This window comes from Halyomorpha halys, unplaced genomic scaffold (genome assembly GCF_000696795.3).
Source record: "Halyomorpha halys isolate HHAL.00 unplaced genomic scaffold, Hhal_1.1 Scaffold51.1, whole genome shotgun sequence".
Lineage (NCBI taxonomy): Eukaryota > Metazoa > Arthropoda > Insecta > Hemiptera > Pentatomidae > Halyomorpha > Halyomorpha halys.
Genome location: NW_027108122.1, coordinates 3467037 through 3485433, shown reverse-complemented (window position 1 = coordinate 3485433; position 18397 = coordinate 3467037). Strand labels below are relative to the sequence as shown.

General features: G+C 30.0%; 1 long non-coding RNA gene across 3 annotated transcripts in view; it reads right to left on the bottom strand.

Moving 5' to 3' along the window:
• The window catches only part of LOC136795563 (uncharacterized), a 461741-nt gene that overhangs the window by 170969 nt on the left and 272375 nt on the right, over positions 1–18397 (bottom strand). The window contains exon 3 of one of the 3 annotated variants that reach the window (XR_010843189.1): positions 13116–13134. The exons of the other annotated variants lie outside the window; for them this stretch is intronic. This is a non-coding gene — a long non-coding RNA (uncharacterized lncRNA). Of the gene's footprint in view, positions 1–13115; positions 13135–18397 lie in introns of those variants that run through there. 3 annotated transcript variants of the gene reach the window in all.

Genomic DNA, 18397 nt, shown 5'->3' with positions numbered 1-18397 from the left:
TCTTTATTTTAATGAAACATTTCTCAAGTTTTGTAAACAAAAATATTTATGGCACATCAAATATTTTTGTAGTTAACTGCGCAATGTGATTAATCAACTTTCCCCGGCAACATTCATTTTTTGACAAAAAAAAAGGTAAATAAATACTATCTATTAAGGTTGATATTGAGGTGTTTTTCATTTAAATATAATTTAATATTTGGGTCTTAATCCACCTAGAATTGTTTTAGTAAATATTATTAGTATACCATGTCTACGCTAATCTTAAACAATCTTCCAGATTTGAGGTAAATCAACTTTGAAAGTAAGCTTTGAGGTTTTAAAAAAAAAAGTGATAGAAAATAGGTTTACGCGGACATAAGCAAAAGTTGAAGAAAAAATTCGCTAATATTTCTAATGAATCATACCAACGCTAACCTTCAATTTTAGAATTTATTTTCTTAATTTAATATTCAGGTGGACAAAGTTGTCTCATACTTTTGGAGAAAAACAATGTGTCTTAACCCATCTAAATCACTGTTTACGAAACATAATAGTTTAAAATAGATATAGGACCAATTAGTCACCAATCCGAACATTCGAAGAAAATATCAAAATCTGACAAACGGTTCCATCGATAATCCTCCAATACAAATTTGACTACAGTCACGGTATCAAATTTATCCCAAGATGTTCAAAACGTAAAATTTTTTATTTGAGCACATACAATTTTTTTTTCATTTTCGGCATGAATAAAAAGTTTCCCTATACCTTCCCTGTCTTCGGTAAGAGAGAAAGGAATACCACATTTAAAATAAATAATTAAAATTGATAAAAAACATAAGATAGCAGCAAAAAAATCAATAACAAATTTAAAAACCATATATAATGATTCCATAAAGAATAATTTCTGTATTCATTGGACAGCCAAATCAGATAATTCAGTGTGATCATCATATTAAAATGTTCCTATGGGAAAATTGAAATCAATTATATAAGGATTAACTGGATACTACCTTAGATTAGTGAGATTATCACTAATGCTCTGGATTGATTGCGCCCATTAATCAATGTAGAACAATAATTTTAATTACACAATAACAATTATAATCATATTGGGATAACATAATTGAATCTGTGAATATTTTCATTTTTTGCGAACACTTCAGTTTTCAAAATATTTTGTCCGTGTATCTTTTGATTGGAAAAACTAAATTTGGAAATATTAATAGGATCCCAAAAAGGGAGATGTCCAGAACAAAATTAAAATGATTAGGCCTTCTGCCTCAGAATCTCTGAAAACTGTAGCGAGCTAACTGTTTTGATCAGAATAAAAATTGGATTAATAGTTTTTTGATCAGAATAAAAATTGGATTAATAGTTTTTTGATCAGAATAAAAATTGGATTAATAGTTTTTTGATCAGAATAAAAATTCGCTTCTCCCTTAGTTTTTGCAGAAACTCACTTTTATATTAGTAAGTTTTATAGAAATCGCCAATCATATTTTTAAAAACCACATAGATCGTCAATCACGCATAGAAACTTCAACTTCAAGTATTTTTACATATTTACTTAAATGTAAGATAACCTTACCTTAAAAACTGATAAAAATAAATGATTTTTAGTGGTTAGTAAAGATTTTTCAATTTTGTCAAGAAAAAAAAAATAGTTGAACAACTTTAGATTCCTGTTCAGCACTCCGGAAGTATGAAGTAAGCCTATAAAAATAAATAAACAAAAAAATCGAAGATATTTTTCAATAACCCTGTGCGATTCTATTGCATGGATACTACACGTTGTAGATAATAATAATAGGTTCAAAAGTCAGCGCATGCGCAACAAGTTACTTTTGGTCCTCATGAACATTTAACTTAAATTAAGTTATACAATTGTATTTTTTATGTTTCTATTTTTCTTTATAGCGAAACTGCTGACGTTTAGTCATCAGTTTTTATCATTCATTCACCAAGTTAGGTTGGTCATGTTTACTAAAAATGTGTAAACAAGCATTACACATTCACACTGTTGTGATATTACTTGCACGACAGAAATCTGCCTCCTGCCCAGGGCTATATCTTAAAACTGGTATTAAAAAAACAAAAAAAAAAGAAAACAAATAATACTAGTGATAATATAAATAAATATTAGATTTATTTTTTATTATTATAGTTGTTTGAGAGTGGTTTAGTTTCTTTTTAAACAATTTTGATCTCTTATCTCTCAACTTTATTCTTTTTAACATCCGACGTTTCGACCTCTCAGGTCATTCTCAAGGATTCCTTATTCTGTCTGTATTCCTTTTCTTTCCTTAAATTCATTAATGCCGGCTAATTGCCTTTGTCCCAATATTTTCTTCTATTAAATTATTTCCTAAATTTAAACATTTCAATAACAACTTTTATGTTCTTTAATGTTTGGGGTTTGTTAAAGAACATAAAAGTTGTTATTGAAATGTTTAAATTTAGGAAATAATTTAATAGAAGAAAATATTGGGACAAAGGCAATTAGCCGGCATTAATGAATTTAAGGAAAGAAAAGGAATACAGACAGAATAAGGAATCCTTGAGAATGACCTGAGAGGTCGAAACGTCGGATGTTAAAAAGAATAAAGTTGAGAGATAAGAGATCAAAATTGTTTAAAAAGAAAATAAATAAATATATTAACGTTTTTTTTTTTAATTATAGCTTAAGTCCTCCCTTGAATAATTATGCAGCCCCAGAGAGGGAATGCCCACATTTATTTCTTCTAATTCTGCTGTGAAATAAATATTGACTGTCCCAGGTGTGAATCGAACCCATTCTGAATCATGCTCTCAGGAACCCTCGTCTCAACGTTTTAGCTCCTTCTTCCTCAATTAATTAATTATATAATAAAATATAAATCAGTCCAACCTAAGAAAGGCCGAAGACATAAGATAGGGTGCTTACTTGAATGTCGACCACGTTACATCTTTTGCGGACAAGGACAGCACTATATTCCAACTGACAGAATTATTGTCTGATTAATGTTAATAACTTAAGTACAATTTTTTCTTAAAATTTGTTGACCAGCCAACAATGGTTTCACCTAGCAATGTATTATATTCTACCAAAGAAAAATTAAGTGAGGATAACTAGGGTTTGATCACTTATAGACATTTGTCGAAGATTTAACAACCCACCTTACAACACGTCAGTATGCACAAGAGAATGGGTTTGAAGAGGCTCTGTAAAGAAAAAACTTTTCCTTTGTCGATGAGGTTTGCTGAAAATATCAAGTACAGCCCACGCTTTACTTGGCATTGTTGCTTTCCTTAAGACAGAAAAGTCTATTTTGAGACGAGATACCTATTTAAGGTCCAAGAGCAACGAACTCAACCAGGTTGGTAAGTTGGGAAAGGAAATGGAAGAAATAAAGGATATCCCTTTTTCTAAACGAAGAAGTTCTGCAATAATTTTGTGAAAGAGACTTCACCGTGAAAGGACTATTGTTTAGGGCACGGGAAACTATACGGAGCAGAACAAGGAAGCTGCTCGAAGGAGTTCTGAGTGTTGACAAGAAGGATGTAGTAATAAATGCTGATAATGCAATTTATCATTATAATAAAACTTTATACTACACTCATGTATTATATAAGTATGTTAATTAATGTAATAAATGCAATACAAGGAAATAATTACAATGAAAAAATATTTCTAGTTACTTTTTATATCAAATACTAATTTTAGTCAGAATAAAATATTTTTATATATATAATATATAATTAGATATAATTATTTTTTATAATAATAGCAACTAGTGTGGTTGCAGTTTAATGAACGATTTAAATTTCTCAACAAAATTTCGCACAGTCGATAACAGCAACGCTATTTTGGGAAGTGCCCGTTCACTAAAGATCTTGGATTTCTTTAGCCCTTAGTGGCTAAAATGCTTGAGATAGCTGGAAGCGGTTGTCGAAGGTTGGATGTGACAACGCCATACCGTTAGGTCCTTTGGCACTGGTGAAGGTATGCTTTCTAGTTAGGTATGCTTTTCCCCACAGTCACCAGCCTGGGAAATGTGTACTAGCGGTTGCTTCAACCTGTAAGGATAGCAGTACTCATAGAAACACCATTTTTCTCAAAGAATATCTAAATCTTTTTTCTTGAGATTTTATAATTAAATTAGAGAAATTTATTCTTGACCTTCGACCTTCTTGACAATCGATTTTTGTTAATACCCGATTCTAATATTTTCCTAAGGTGATAAAACCTTTTAAATTTCGTTTGAAATTGTTTTTCTAAATACCAGTTCTCAACTGAATTTGAGATGTACTATTTCTGGTCTGTATTAATATATATTTTTGTGATGAGCTGCTTATGTCTCAATCCGCAAAACATTGGTTAGAAATTTAGGATTATTTGGGAGACGGCAGGTTTTATTTTTTTTTTTTTTTGTAAATTTATATTTGTAATTTTTTTATTATAAATTTTGTCGTATCCAAATTGCAAGTTTTTCTTTTTTTTTTTAGTTTCACTGTTATTAGTTTTTAAAAAGATATATTGTTTTTTTAACATTTATTCTTCAAAATCAGCTAAAACCAAGTGTTTCAATTAATCATCTTATAATAATAACAAATTATTTAAATAATGGCAATCAATGAATTTTTATATTGAACGAGTAATGTCAAAATTGAAATAGACATAAATCTAAAGCCTGATTAATTTGGAATAAATGAAGAGTAAACATCCCGATAATTTCGAACAATCACAGTAAAAAATTTTTTTTTTTTAAAGAAGAATTATCTAACTCCAGATTGAATAAGCTCAGAAAATAGCACAGGCAATAAATTGGAGGAGTTTTCTAGTCACAACAGCCACGTTTGGAATTTTATTATCAAAAACTTTGTGGTTACATGTGGTAAAAATGTGCTAGCATCTCATGTATGTAAGTTACATTTTGAAATTTTGAATTCTGCAATTGAATTCTGAAATGTACTGAATAATTTTTAGTTGTGTATGTAAAAGAAAAAAAAAGAAGAAGTTTGAGAATTTGATATATAAACTTTTGATAAAAAAAACTTGTTATAAAACATCTCGCCATAAATACTATCAACAGCTTCTATAGTCGACGATTTATACGCCTAATTACAATGAGTTTAATTTTTAGAAGCCTAATTTTTTTTTGGAGATACCTACATATTTATTAATTTAATAGCCCGATCCACCCCACCCGCCATAAAAAGAAGGCGAAAATTTTTAATTTACATTCACTAAAGTAGGCTTATAAAAAAAAAAAAAAAAACTCATTGAACTTTGTAAACACTCATGTACATGTTCGAACCGCTATTGAAGTGCCGAAAGATCATGAGGTATGCCCAGTTACACCTACTCAATGCCAAAACGTGCTCCGTGTTATTAAAAAGGTCACGTTTTCTCGTTCGTCATAGGCTTCACTTCAAGTCTCTCAGGGGAATATCGTGAGTTAATGCAACAAGAATTATGTTCTGAAGATGTCTTGGATGACAGAGATGAATTATAAGCATAGATGATAAATTTTATTTTATTTATCTAGGCCACTATCGAGTACTTGAATTATACTTTGTAATAATCTTTGTGAACGAAAAAAAATACAATTTATTTTAGATATCGGAAAATATTTTTTTATTATTATAACAAATAGAAATTCCTTTGTTCCTATGTCGTTATCGTGTTAACAATGGGAAAAATAAAATCAATTGAACTACTACAAGAAAGATCGGGGTCAGCCAAGATTTTGGTTTTTGATTTTTGTGTACCTGGGATAATTATAGTTTAAATTTAATTTTGCAACTCAATGATTACTTCTTCAGTTATGAATTAGTACAGGCATAATTATTTTAAAAAGATGATCAGCAGTAAAAAAAAAGGTTTTCCCTAAGGTCTTTTACAGGCTCAACTAGCCCTGTCTGGCGTAAGTTGGCATATCCATGGATTCATCTGAATCAAATAGTAAATTATCATTTTGAGGATCTGTATCAAATGTAACTCATCATTTTGAGGTGGTTTAGATTCGGTTGAATGAGAAGGATTATTATAATGGAGTAATTGATCTTTCGATTTCATCTGTTTTTCGATTTCAGACGCTTTTTAAATATTGCTCGGTTTGACTGTCTTAAAGTTTACTCTTCCTGTTTTAAGCTAATATTTAAAAAGTGAGGGCCTTTGCCCCCCGGGGGTCTTAGCGGGACAAGTCCGGCGGGGAAGGATTGCCTTTTTTGTGTGTGTTATGATCTCCTCTAGCCAGATTTTCAGCACATAAAATTCTTCGGACTGAATATTAGTAAAGAAAAAATCTGAACATTTTTATTTTTTTTTTTTATCAGACAATATATATTTCTACTTGTTATTTTTAGTCCCACTTTCAGTTTTTTTTTTTGCTGACAAATTTTTAATTGTGGCCTTGTACAAATACAACTATTCTTTATCTTCTACTGCATAAACTAATGCTATTCGATCAGCATAAATACCTAAAAAATTTAAAAGCTTACTTTTCCTCAATAATAATGTTTACACAAATGACCTGTGATAATAAACTGCACCGATTCATTTATTTATTTTTTTAAATACAAATATTGACAACGAAACTGTGAAGTTGGCACAGAGCCAATTAACCCTAACATCCTTTTAATATTGCAAATATACTAGATAAAAATTAGCCACAGTTATTAGAAACATCGCAGGGGTTTCTATGGCTTCAGGAAATGAAAATGACTTTTCATAAAAATATTTACTTATCTTAATGTAAAAGTAACAAAACAGAAACTAGGTCACAAGAAAGTATATTCACATATTACTCGTATGTTCAAACAAACTGATATAACATCTAAGGCTGCATTACAACCTCAAAATGACTTTTACCCTTATGCTTGGTGCTTCCATTATCCAGTCGCTTCCATTATTCAATCGTCTGATTGCTAATCAAGGATGTTACAAATTTGAGAAACTAACTTCAATTGATGAGGTACATAGCCAAGGTTCCTCTTGACTTGTACCCTGTACAAAATGGAGGGCATACGATGATACAGATATAATTAAAGTAATTTAAATTTCATTTTAACTGTTTTTAAGAAGATGATCTTTAAACATCCACTTTTGGAAAAGTATTTTTTAAAAAATATTAGAGGCCAGGATCTTATTTAAAGGAGTGAAATTTTTATTAAAAATGTTGAATAGTTACATCTAATTATAATAATAACACCTGCATTCAACGGGGAAAATTTAACTTAAAATAAATAATTTAAAAAAAATTCAAATAAACTTGAGTAAGCTTTAAATGCAGAATTTTTATGAACAAAAAAAATCTTTCGTTTTGATAGATTACTCCTTAAAAATATAATCTGCTTCTTACAAGTGCTTAAACAATATACCTACGAATACTTATTCTTTAAAACCCTGGCAATAAATAAGAATTTCAGAAATTGAAATTTCCACTTAAAAGGTAAAAAGGAAAATTGAATCCAAGTTCTTTACTGCGTCGTAACACAATTTTACAAACTTATTCCAATCTCCTCTTGGAAGATTACTTCGAAAACACAATACACTTTATATCTTTGATCTTTTATTTTGGCAGGTGTAATGCAGAACAAAGCCTGCCATAATTCACTCCGTGCGAAATATATTACCTGGACGGAAAACCAGTTATGTAGAACTTACAAGCTTTATAGAAACTGATATGATTAAAAATAATTATATTGTTTTTTCAGAAAGAGTAACTAACATCTATAACATGTGTTTAACAATGTCTCAACTCTAAAAAATCTTAGTGAAAATAATATATACCGCAATTTAAAAGTCTAAGTTCATCTAAACATATCAAGTTTATGAGAAAAATAGATACATTTCGAAAAAATTAAAAATTAAATGAAACTAAAACAAGTTTACCAATAGAAATGTAATATTTTAGTTATTAGATCTAGACAACATTAGTTAATAAACAATTTTAAATAATGTTTCTATTTATTATTCTTAATTTTTATTCCGCAAATTTGAATGTTAAATAATTCGTTTAAAAAAATATTTAAAAAAACTCTTATTTTCTAACTGTAGGGCATGTGTACGAATACCAAAAATACCGAAGCGTTCCAAAATACAGTTGTATTATTATTTAATCAGCCTCAAGTTCACATACATATATTTGAAGATCTAACTAATAAAATTTAAACGATTATCCTATGTATTTAATACTGTGTGAAATGCTTCGTCTTACTACCTTCAAGGCCACGGGTTCGATTCCAACAGAGGCAGATAGTTACTCGTTCTGTTAACTTAACTATAAGTCAACCTTGAGGGTTAAGTAGCTCCCAGAAAGATACCCAGCCACTATTAAGTGGGTATTCTTAATTGGAGAAAAACCTGGAGCTTGAGCGTGATCTCGAACTAATCACCTAGGTGCACATCCGTTGTTCAAGAACAACAATTTTTTACATAGTGCTGAACCTCTGACCATTCATAGATAACTGTAGTACAGTTTGTTGTTATTTTCTTTTTCATTATGCATGATTGATTTTTCTTGTCACCATCAATTTGATCAGGATTCCAATTAGTGGAAATTGGATGTTGCAGGACTTGAAAGAAGTGGTTCAGCAAATTTATCTTCTTCATTAAACAATCTCATGTAACGATTCTTTAACGTATTTGATATTAGATTAATGATATAATAACTTATTAATCCTATAAGACCTTTTAATATGCAGTGAACAACACTTTGTATTTATACCTAAAGGTTCATATCTTTATTATTACAGATTCCATTATCACCTACAGTACAGCCAGAGTGCTCTGGCTAAAACATATATATTGTAACATAACAACTCCGGAGTGGTCACAGGCCGATGGCGGAAAACAAAGATGTCTCCTAGGAAAGCACTCCAAGGACGGAGCCCAGATCGTCGCGACTGTTGGCAAGCCTGGAATCCTTCACGAACAGCTTCCGTTAATTTGTCTAACGGCTAATGGACGGTTTCCTCGCTCTGTCTCCAGCGAGCGCAAAGCCATTTTCTTTCTGGCTGGAAACATTCCTCTTTCACGCCACTTGAACTTGTCTGGTCACTCTATAACAATTTAAGTGTTTACAAATATATTTCTTAAGTCGAGCTTATTTTTCCTATGGGCTCTCGAGATTGCTTTCGACAAGTAGTGCATTAAGAAACAGTTTAACATAAATTTCTAAAGAAATATCTAAATGGCTTTTACGTCGTACTGAAGGCAATCAGACGTAGAGCGGAAAACGGCATATTTACCACTATTTTAACCTCGATTTTGAGTAAACTTATTTCAGGTAAAAGATATTTCCAATAGATGTAAATTACACAATTTTATTTAAACAGAAATGAATGTCATTACTGTTTTTTTACAAAACCTTTTTATTATCACATCTTATTTTTCTAGCCGTGAGTACTCTTAACTGTGGCAGACTCATAAATTTTGAGTCATTAATGCTTAAAAAGTAAAAAAAAAATTATCAATCTAGGGGCCATTTAGAGATAATTCAAAGAGATTGAAATTTAGAGAAAAATCTTCAGGCCGTCGTTAGAGAGTTATAGCCGTCATAATTCTTTGTATTAAATTTATCTCACTATTTTTTTTTTGTCTCAATCACGTCATCACTTCTTCTCCAGAACCTTCAAACCTAATGGCTTCTCAGAACCAGATCCGACATGGGAGTAACTGAAATCAATATGAAGGAAAGTCTCGACTTTTTGAAATAATAATAGGTTTTGTCTAGAAAAAGTATTTTTTTCTGAAACTACTGAACTATATCTTGACTTATTACATTTTATTATAACAAATGGGTTGAATGAATAAGGTGGCCAACTTTTCAGTATAGATCTACTTTTATCTTAAAAGTGTGTTGCAATCGACTTAATATAGACGTATTCTAAGGGTTGAGAAGGGTTGTGAAATGTATACTATGTTTATATACTGTGTTTCATTGAAATGTGCACTGGGTATATAAGGAAAATATATATACAAAACTAGTTTTTATTTTTTAAATCACTTATTAAGTTTTCGAGATATAGGTACATGAAGGAAATGAATTTCCAGACCTAACTTTTGATAGCATTATTCTGTACATGCCTAAAAAGTTTGATTTTCCAGCTCCTGTCAAGATAGATTTTTACGTAAAATGCAATTTTTTTTTTTAAAACTTCAATGCATAAGTTGTTGTTCTATTTTTCGTAAATATGAAAGAGTTGTTATAAAAATGCAAAATAAGGCTAATAATTTGATTTCATTATTTCGCGTTATATTTTTTCTGGGCCAGGAAAACTTATTATGAAAGGATAATAATAAGGAACCTTATTGTTTCCTAAGCCTTTAATATTATTATTATTGTTGTTATTATTATTGTTATTATAATTATTATTAATAAATCAAGAAAAGTTTATGCGAAAAGAAATACACAAAATTTGAGTATTGCGTGTCTAAAATAAGTCCGTACGCATTTTCGTTCTACACTAATAACATTTGCAGTTATTAATACTATTAATAATACATTATCATTAAGATCATAATTAAGAAAGAATATGCATGATTGTCATGAAGATTCAATTTAGTGACGTGAGGTTCTCAAGGAGAGTTTTTTATTTGACAAGGTCAATTTCTATTTATTCATAGAGGTCTCCAAGCTATTAAGAAAACATAATGAGCAAGCGATTGGTGAAATATAATGGTTACTTGCATTATTATTAGAATAGTAGCACATCTGACAAAAAAAAAAAAAAAAATAGTTTTAATTAAAAACAGACATGTTCCAAAAATATTATCATAGACAGGAGTTCCTTTCTTTACTGTGGTCCCTCTATTGACTGTTCCGAAGCTAAGAGGGTATAATGATTGTCAAAAAGTAACTGGTGTCTACGATACAACGTCAACGTCAAATATAATTTTTTTTTTTTTTTATGTAGTATTATAGTAGCAGCAAAATTTGAAGAAATAACTAAGGCCTAAATGAGAGTTATATTATGAAAGATACCGAGCCCATATTTTTTTCCCTAAGGTTATGAAATAGTTGATATAGATGAGTAAAGAGTTAATAACGGAAGGATAATATCCTTTTAGGTCCCAATAAGCAAATGAACGTTAAGTTAGTAACAAGATTTTAGTTTATATATATGACCTCTCTCCCTGATTTCCTTTATATCTCCCAACTATTACCATGTTGATTCATTATTTACCAAGTGCAATGAACCAATTTGTAGCCTCAAGTCATGAAGTAATTTAACTAGTTTATATGAATTATATTTCAATGTTATTGTAACTTTTAATAAAGTAATAAAAGTAAATGTTTAGGTCCAAAGTTGTTGAGCTCGTTAATTTACATTATTCGCCTTTAGATTGGTCAGAAATTTAAGCATTCATTATAAGCTCTGTAGGATTAGTTATAAACTAGTGCAAACCTCATAAAAACACTCCACATAGTAAGTCTTATTCTTCAAATATTGAATTAATAACTCACATCACTCATTACCTATTGCGCGAATGATTCTTTTTTGACACTTGTTTGATGTCTCACAGATGGTTTGCTTCTTCACCGTCCTGAAGACAACCCGTTAAAGGATTGTAACAGAAGTAGGTTCGCAAAGGGATCTTAGCTGTCTGCTTTCATATTCATAGTTCATTAGAGCGGTGCTTGCTCACCTGATAAGAGTCCTCTTTCATTTATCTTTCAGAGCTCATTACATTTCCTCCTCTCCCTCCTGGAACCGATAGCTGACTGCCTGGTATAATTCATGCCCGAAGCCCCAGCGAATACCTTCACATTGAGTCACTACTGACCCATTTCGGCAATGAGTTACGTCACAAGCTCCGGAAACTGATGTCCGCGCTTCAATCTTAAAGATTTGTGAATTGTGTCAATATTATAATAGCAATATTAGCGTCAAATAAACATCATATTTTTTTTAGGGGTAACGTACCATCTCAATTTTTTTTTATCAGAAAAATGCTCTTGTAGGCAGTCATTTTATACTTCATACACAAAAACAACCTCACGCTATGTTTATCCATCCCTCTTTTAGATCATTCAAAGATCAATTATACATCTTTCTCCTTGATTTTCCATTTTTCATAAAACTAGGAACTCTTGGATAAGAATATAACTTATGAGTTATATACATAATTATTTTTATAGTTATATTTAATATAAGATCTTTATTAATTTAGCCAGATAAATGTTGTTGAAATTACTCCGAATTGTTATCCTTAGGAGACCAAGTGTCCTAGAATAAAGATTTAATTTAATAATGATTTAACGTTTTCTGTCTTGATAAACATGTAATGCCAAATCGTAGACTGATTCTTTGTTCAATGATGTTTGAGAGTAATATAAATTTATTAATATCATTATTTAAATTTATAATCATTATTTCAATTGTAGGAAAATAGTCCAAGTGCGGTCAATAAAAGTACAAAACAGTAACAAACTATTTATTGGTAGCCGTTAAATAATTATGAGTGGTAACTATTTAAGATTACCAATAAATACTATTTATTTTACTATATTGTAACTTTATTGACCGCATTCGGACTATCTTCCAACAATCTACTACAGACGGCCAAGATTAATATTCCATTATTATTATTTAATTTAAAGGTTAATTAATATAAAATGCATATGTATGTTCATCCTTTTTTATAACTGTTTATCACCGAATCACAATATTATTTGATACATTATATCCTACAACAAGTCTTGCAGTAATGTATTAAATGTTAGAATGTTGATGTCAACATTCTCAATAAAACTCTAACGAAAATTCTTGAATCTCTAGAATTTAAAGAAACAATATTACAAAAGTACATCTGATCATAACTTCTAAAAATTGTTTGAATGTTAGCCTTTAAACACACAAAGAGAGAAAGAAAAAAAGCAACCTTAAATTGAGTCATTTTAGGGTTATATATAAAATTTGTAAAATAGAAAAAATTAAAAAAAAATTAAAGTAATCTATTACATACTCTAGTCATCTACCGAGAATAGTTCATCAACATTTTTTTATATTAAATGAAATTAATAAATTTCAATAAAAAATTCAAAACAACACTCTTCATAACGGATTGAATTACTACATTGTATAGATCTAAAACCAGTACTCACAAGAAAGAACCATTAGACAGTTCATGATTTCTAGCACTTCTACAATACCACTTACCTGAAAAACAAAAACAAAAATTAACAATAATGGGACATTTAAAGTACACACATACATTAGGAAAATAAGTAAATTATTAATTTAAAGAAATTAATGACAAACAGCATGCCAGAAGTTTGATTAATAGATTAGGACGTATTAACTACTGGAACTTAATTTTTAAAAAGATTGCTAATAATTCCTGTTTTCGGCCTCCATAATTTTGTTTGAATCAATTTAATGCCAATTGTTTCCTTAAATAAATACTTTTTTTTTTATTGTTAGCGAGGTAGAATAATAAACAAATAATTAACATTGTGTGTAAAATATAGGCTCACCACCCAGTCTACTTCTAGATTTTAGTGTCTAATTAGGGGAGTAAAAATCTTATTCAAATTTTTATTTCAGAAATTTATTATCATTTTTTTTTTTAGATTATAGGAAGATGGTCCGAATTTCGGTCAAGAAAGGTGTTAAAATAGTTGAAACTATTTATTAGTAACAAATGTTTCGCCTCAATTTGCAGGTCTTCATCAAGGCTGAGTCCTTAATGACAGAGAACTAATGGACCTTATCTATCGAATCAACTGCAATGGCGAATGAGCGGAAAAGCATTGCTCTTATTGGTTTGTATTGATGATTTCTCAATTTGAAATTTATTTTATTTAATTTAAGTTTTTAACCTTAAAACAGGAATCGTACTTAGGTCCTAACTGCAATGGTCATGGGTTCAAGAGGGTTAACTGGTTTAGGTAAGGTACTAAATTTTGTCACAGTACATGACATCACCACCCTGACCAATTGTTTCAAGTTCTCATTACTACGACAACAGAAAACTACAACTGTGGAAACATAAGTTAAACCAATTCACCTCCATATAGTTTATATTGTACAAATGTCTAGTTTAATTAATTTGATTCATATCATGTAAGTACAAATTATTTGATTATCAAGTATACTGAGCATAAATGTTGATAACTATATTTGTTACACCAGATAAGGTCATTTTTATTTTCACTTACTTATATATGAAATATATAATAAGGTGAAGTATTTCGTACGTTAATTTTTTTTTTCATTCCAGTTTTCGAAGAAAATACACGTTTTGAGGTCCTCTGAGTCCAAATAACTAAATGTTTCAAAATGGTCTCTGTACGCCTGTGTGTGTGTTGGTAGACAGTATAACTCAAAAGCGGAAAATGGTCAGAAACGTTTTCGATAAAATCAACAAACCGAAAGTGTTAATTCTTAGAATCGTTTTTCACATTTTTTTTTTTTCGATATCCTCAATAACGACAGTAACGGTTTTAATTAAATTCAGTATATCAATGTGCAATTAAATTTTCTTTAATATCAGATAGGTCATATACTCATTCAAATAGTTTGACATGAAATGAACGATGAAGGTTTAAAAAAATCATCCTTTAAGGTATCTTTAACTTTTTTTATTCGAAATAAATAAGCATAGTTCTCATTGTTGGCAGAAATATTTAATGAATAAATCCAAAATATTAAAAAATGTGACGAATAACTAAAGGAGAAAAACAAAAATATAATCTAAGAAAAAACGAGAGTACTCGAAAAACCTCTTGCAATGTTACGACTTCGTTATATTTTGTTATAGTATTGTATTCTTGGTAGAAAAAAATTCAAAATTTCATATTTCCATCTCAAGAGCACTAGATATGTATTTAGTTATAGATAGTTTATCGTCTTAGATTTTTTTTTTCCCCCGAACCCGATATTATTCCTTCCATAATAAACTCCCTAACCACCCAAACCCACTAGTTTCTAGCCTTGCTTCCTCTTCCATTCCTGGCAATCCTCCGAGGCGCCTGAAAAGAAGATGGCCTCGTGACCTTATATTGTAAACTGTTTTTAGAGTTCTACTACTGGGTAGTTTCTCTACATCCTGTATCATATCATTATGTCATTATGATCAAATTTACTTGTTGTATTTTTTTATACAGTTGTAAATATCAATAAATAAATAAAATAAAAAAATAAAAAAAGATTTTTTTTTGGAAAATCACAAAAAATACTTGAACAGTTATCCACCTATTTCCTCCAAACTTGGAAACGTAAGTACAAGGAAAAGTGAATGTGTGATGGGCGCAACGGACCAGATTTTCGGAGGAAAAGAAAATGACTCTAAATGCAATAACTTATTATAGTTAACGCAATCAGCTCGAGGTATAATGATCGCCGCCATATATCATTAAGCAATCAGGATTGTAAATCTCTTGAGAACCTAATACCTGACAGGTTGGCCAGGTCGGGAACAATATGCTCCAAGCGCTACCGTTCTACATCGTTAGGATCGGCCTTCCGAGGATAAATCATTTGAGGGCAGTGATGTTTCTATCTGTTTATGAATAATTCATCTTTAATACGGCGCACTATTTCACCGTTTTTTGTGTCCCCGTTCGTCACAATGGCAGGCGGCCCATGGGCTCCGGGGGTAGAGCAAATTAGGAGCACAGCTGCCTTGCCTTTGTCATCGGGCGAAGTCACAATGTAGGGGAGTGCCTTTTCCAGGGAATTACCAGAATAAATTGTGTCGGGATCGTCTGATCCTTGTAATCTGCAGCGACATCTGTTTCACGGATTCGGAGCTCGCTTTTGTGAGGCTCACTTTAGTCCGCCATGTTCTGCTCCACTGGTGTACCGGGTTATTTTAACGCATAAGAGCGTTTTGTCGTAATGGAGTGCTGCGAATAATATAGTCCAGAAACTGATGAAATATTTTTGCAGGGCTATTGTGCTATTTTAGAGTTGTTTTTTTTTTTCATCCGTTTTAGTTAGTGATAGTATGTTGTTGTTTCAGTGAGAGAGAACCTGACAAAGAATAGATAACAAAAAATTATAATATCAAAAATATTTTTCAAACTAGTAGGTAGTAATAAAGTATTTTTTGTAAACATTTCTTTCTATTAATATCTTAATTTCATACATCAGCGTTTCAGAACTCTCCTACTATCTTCAGGATCGACTATCTTTTCATTAGATTATATGTAGTCACTTCTTAATTATAATCATGAAGTAACTATATTATATAATATTTTTTACTCCTCATGCCTAGCATTTAGCACTATTTACTATTTATGTATTTGTATTTGATTGTTCAATCTAATTATATTAACTAATATTATCAAGAATGAGTCAAGTGATAAAGTATGGTAAATTTTTATTTATTAAAGTAATCCTCTTTCTTCCTGAGTGTAAGAATACAAAAAAAAATCACAAAATACAATGTAATATTTTTTCACAATTTCTGAAAGAATAGATATTTTCATTCTAAATTCAATCGAATAAATAACTCAACAAAAATAATGTAACATCTGTTTCCCTCCCTGAACTTTAAATCAATTGTTCCATGTTAGTTCACTTGTACCTTAGTTCGATATTTTCTCTTCCTGACTTAGCGCTTCCGTAGCAGAACGTTTGCAAAGAACAATTTCTTCAAATTAATATAGTAAAAATAACTCAGGTATAACTTATTGTTTTTTTCACAGAACAATTCATTACATATATTATATAATTAATATAAAAAATTATATCATTATGCACAGATGACATACCTTTGGAATCAAATATATCAGGCATTCCAGAGGAAAATGTAAAATTTGTGATATCAAAGCCAACGATTAGCGAAAAAATCTCAACTTCATTAGGCTACTAGGAGTGTAATTCATATTAATGTACTTCTCTAATAAAATATTTTATTCATAGATATAACCTCTATAAATCTAAATTGTTTTAAGGTACGTTTTCACGGTGGCAGTTTTCTGTCACTTCAGGAAAATGAAATACTCACAGTAGAACAGAGTGGTAATGTTAATTCGGTGACTGTGTTGATAAACCTAGCCTAAACTTGGTAACACCCTGAAAACCATAGCCATTGCAATTAGCGTCCAAAAACCACTACTATCAATAATCTGAAAAACTGGATACAATTAAATTCAAATTCAGAAATAATCAAAATACAATAATATTAGAGAGCAATGTTTCCCACCAAATCGGCATTACTATAATGATTTTTTTAAATTATTTGTAATTTTTATTAAATGGATATGGCCCGACAATTCACTGTAAAGCCGTATAGATGTGGTAGTTACAATAGTTACTTTACTTACATAAGACTCAAGCCAGACTAACTCTAAAAATTCTTAATAAGTATAAACTTTATAAAAATATCATAAATATAGAAATTATTTTTGTTAGTATTACACTGGTTTTACTGCTCCACTAAACATAAACAACATTTCAACAGATTTTCTAGAAAAACAACATTTTTGAAAGTATTCAAAATATCACTAAAAAACCAAACGTTAGTCAGTCAAGTAAATCCGATTTCGAGGAGAAGATATTCATCTCAAACATGACCGCCTTAATGTAAACACGGAAAGGATTTGGGTATTAATTTTCGTAGTATACGACATTTGTGATTCTAATTCAATTACTGATTCATTATTATTATTTTATTTTGCTCGGAGATAAGTTAAAAATGAAAAAATAAAACTAAGCAGTTGTACTTAAATTCAATTTTATTTATTTTAGAATTAAATTTGGAACATTCAAATCATTTTTTTCAAATTACCATTTTCCAACTCTTAACCATTTTACTAACCAATATATTTTTAACTACCTCCTGTTATTTTAGAAAAAAAATATACAGATCTTGTAAAACCATCATATGAAGGCAACATCGATATGAACATCTTTAGAGCTTAAATCCCATTAGCTACCACGTGCCTGGCAGTAAATAATAAATTATATTACAACACAGCATTGAATAAACAAGATGCATTACAAGATGATCGTAAACTACGCATCCGAAGGCTTATCTGTGACTTATTACACCTCTATATCACAAGCTAGGATAGCAGCACGTTCTTGGAACGAGATAGAACAGTACAATTTATAATAATATTGTTATATTGTTAACAAATAGATTATATAACAGAAATACTAATTAAAATCGACGTAATTACAATAAAAACAATGATTAACAATTAAAAATCAGGAAAGAAATATAGTGTCTACCAGTTTCTGAAATTAAAAATACTGAATTTACGAAAATAAGCTAATCTAATAAACCAATGGAACCTCTCATCTGCAGCTACTTTTTTAATTTGTATATAGCAACCTATATTTGCAGAATTTATGATTTAAACATTTTAATACAAAATGTATTTGTAATTTCAAGGGTAAGAGAGATAAGAGATTGAATTTGATAATTAGAATGACAACAGTATTAATAGAACTGTAAACATCTTTTTTT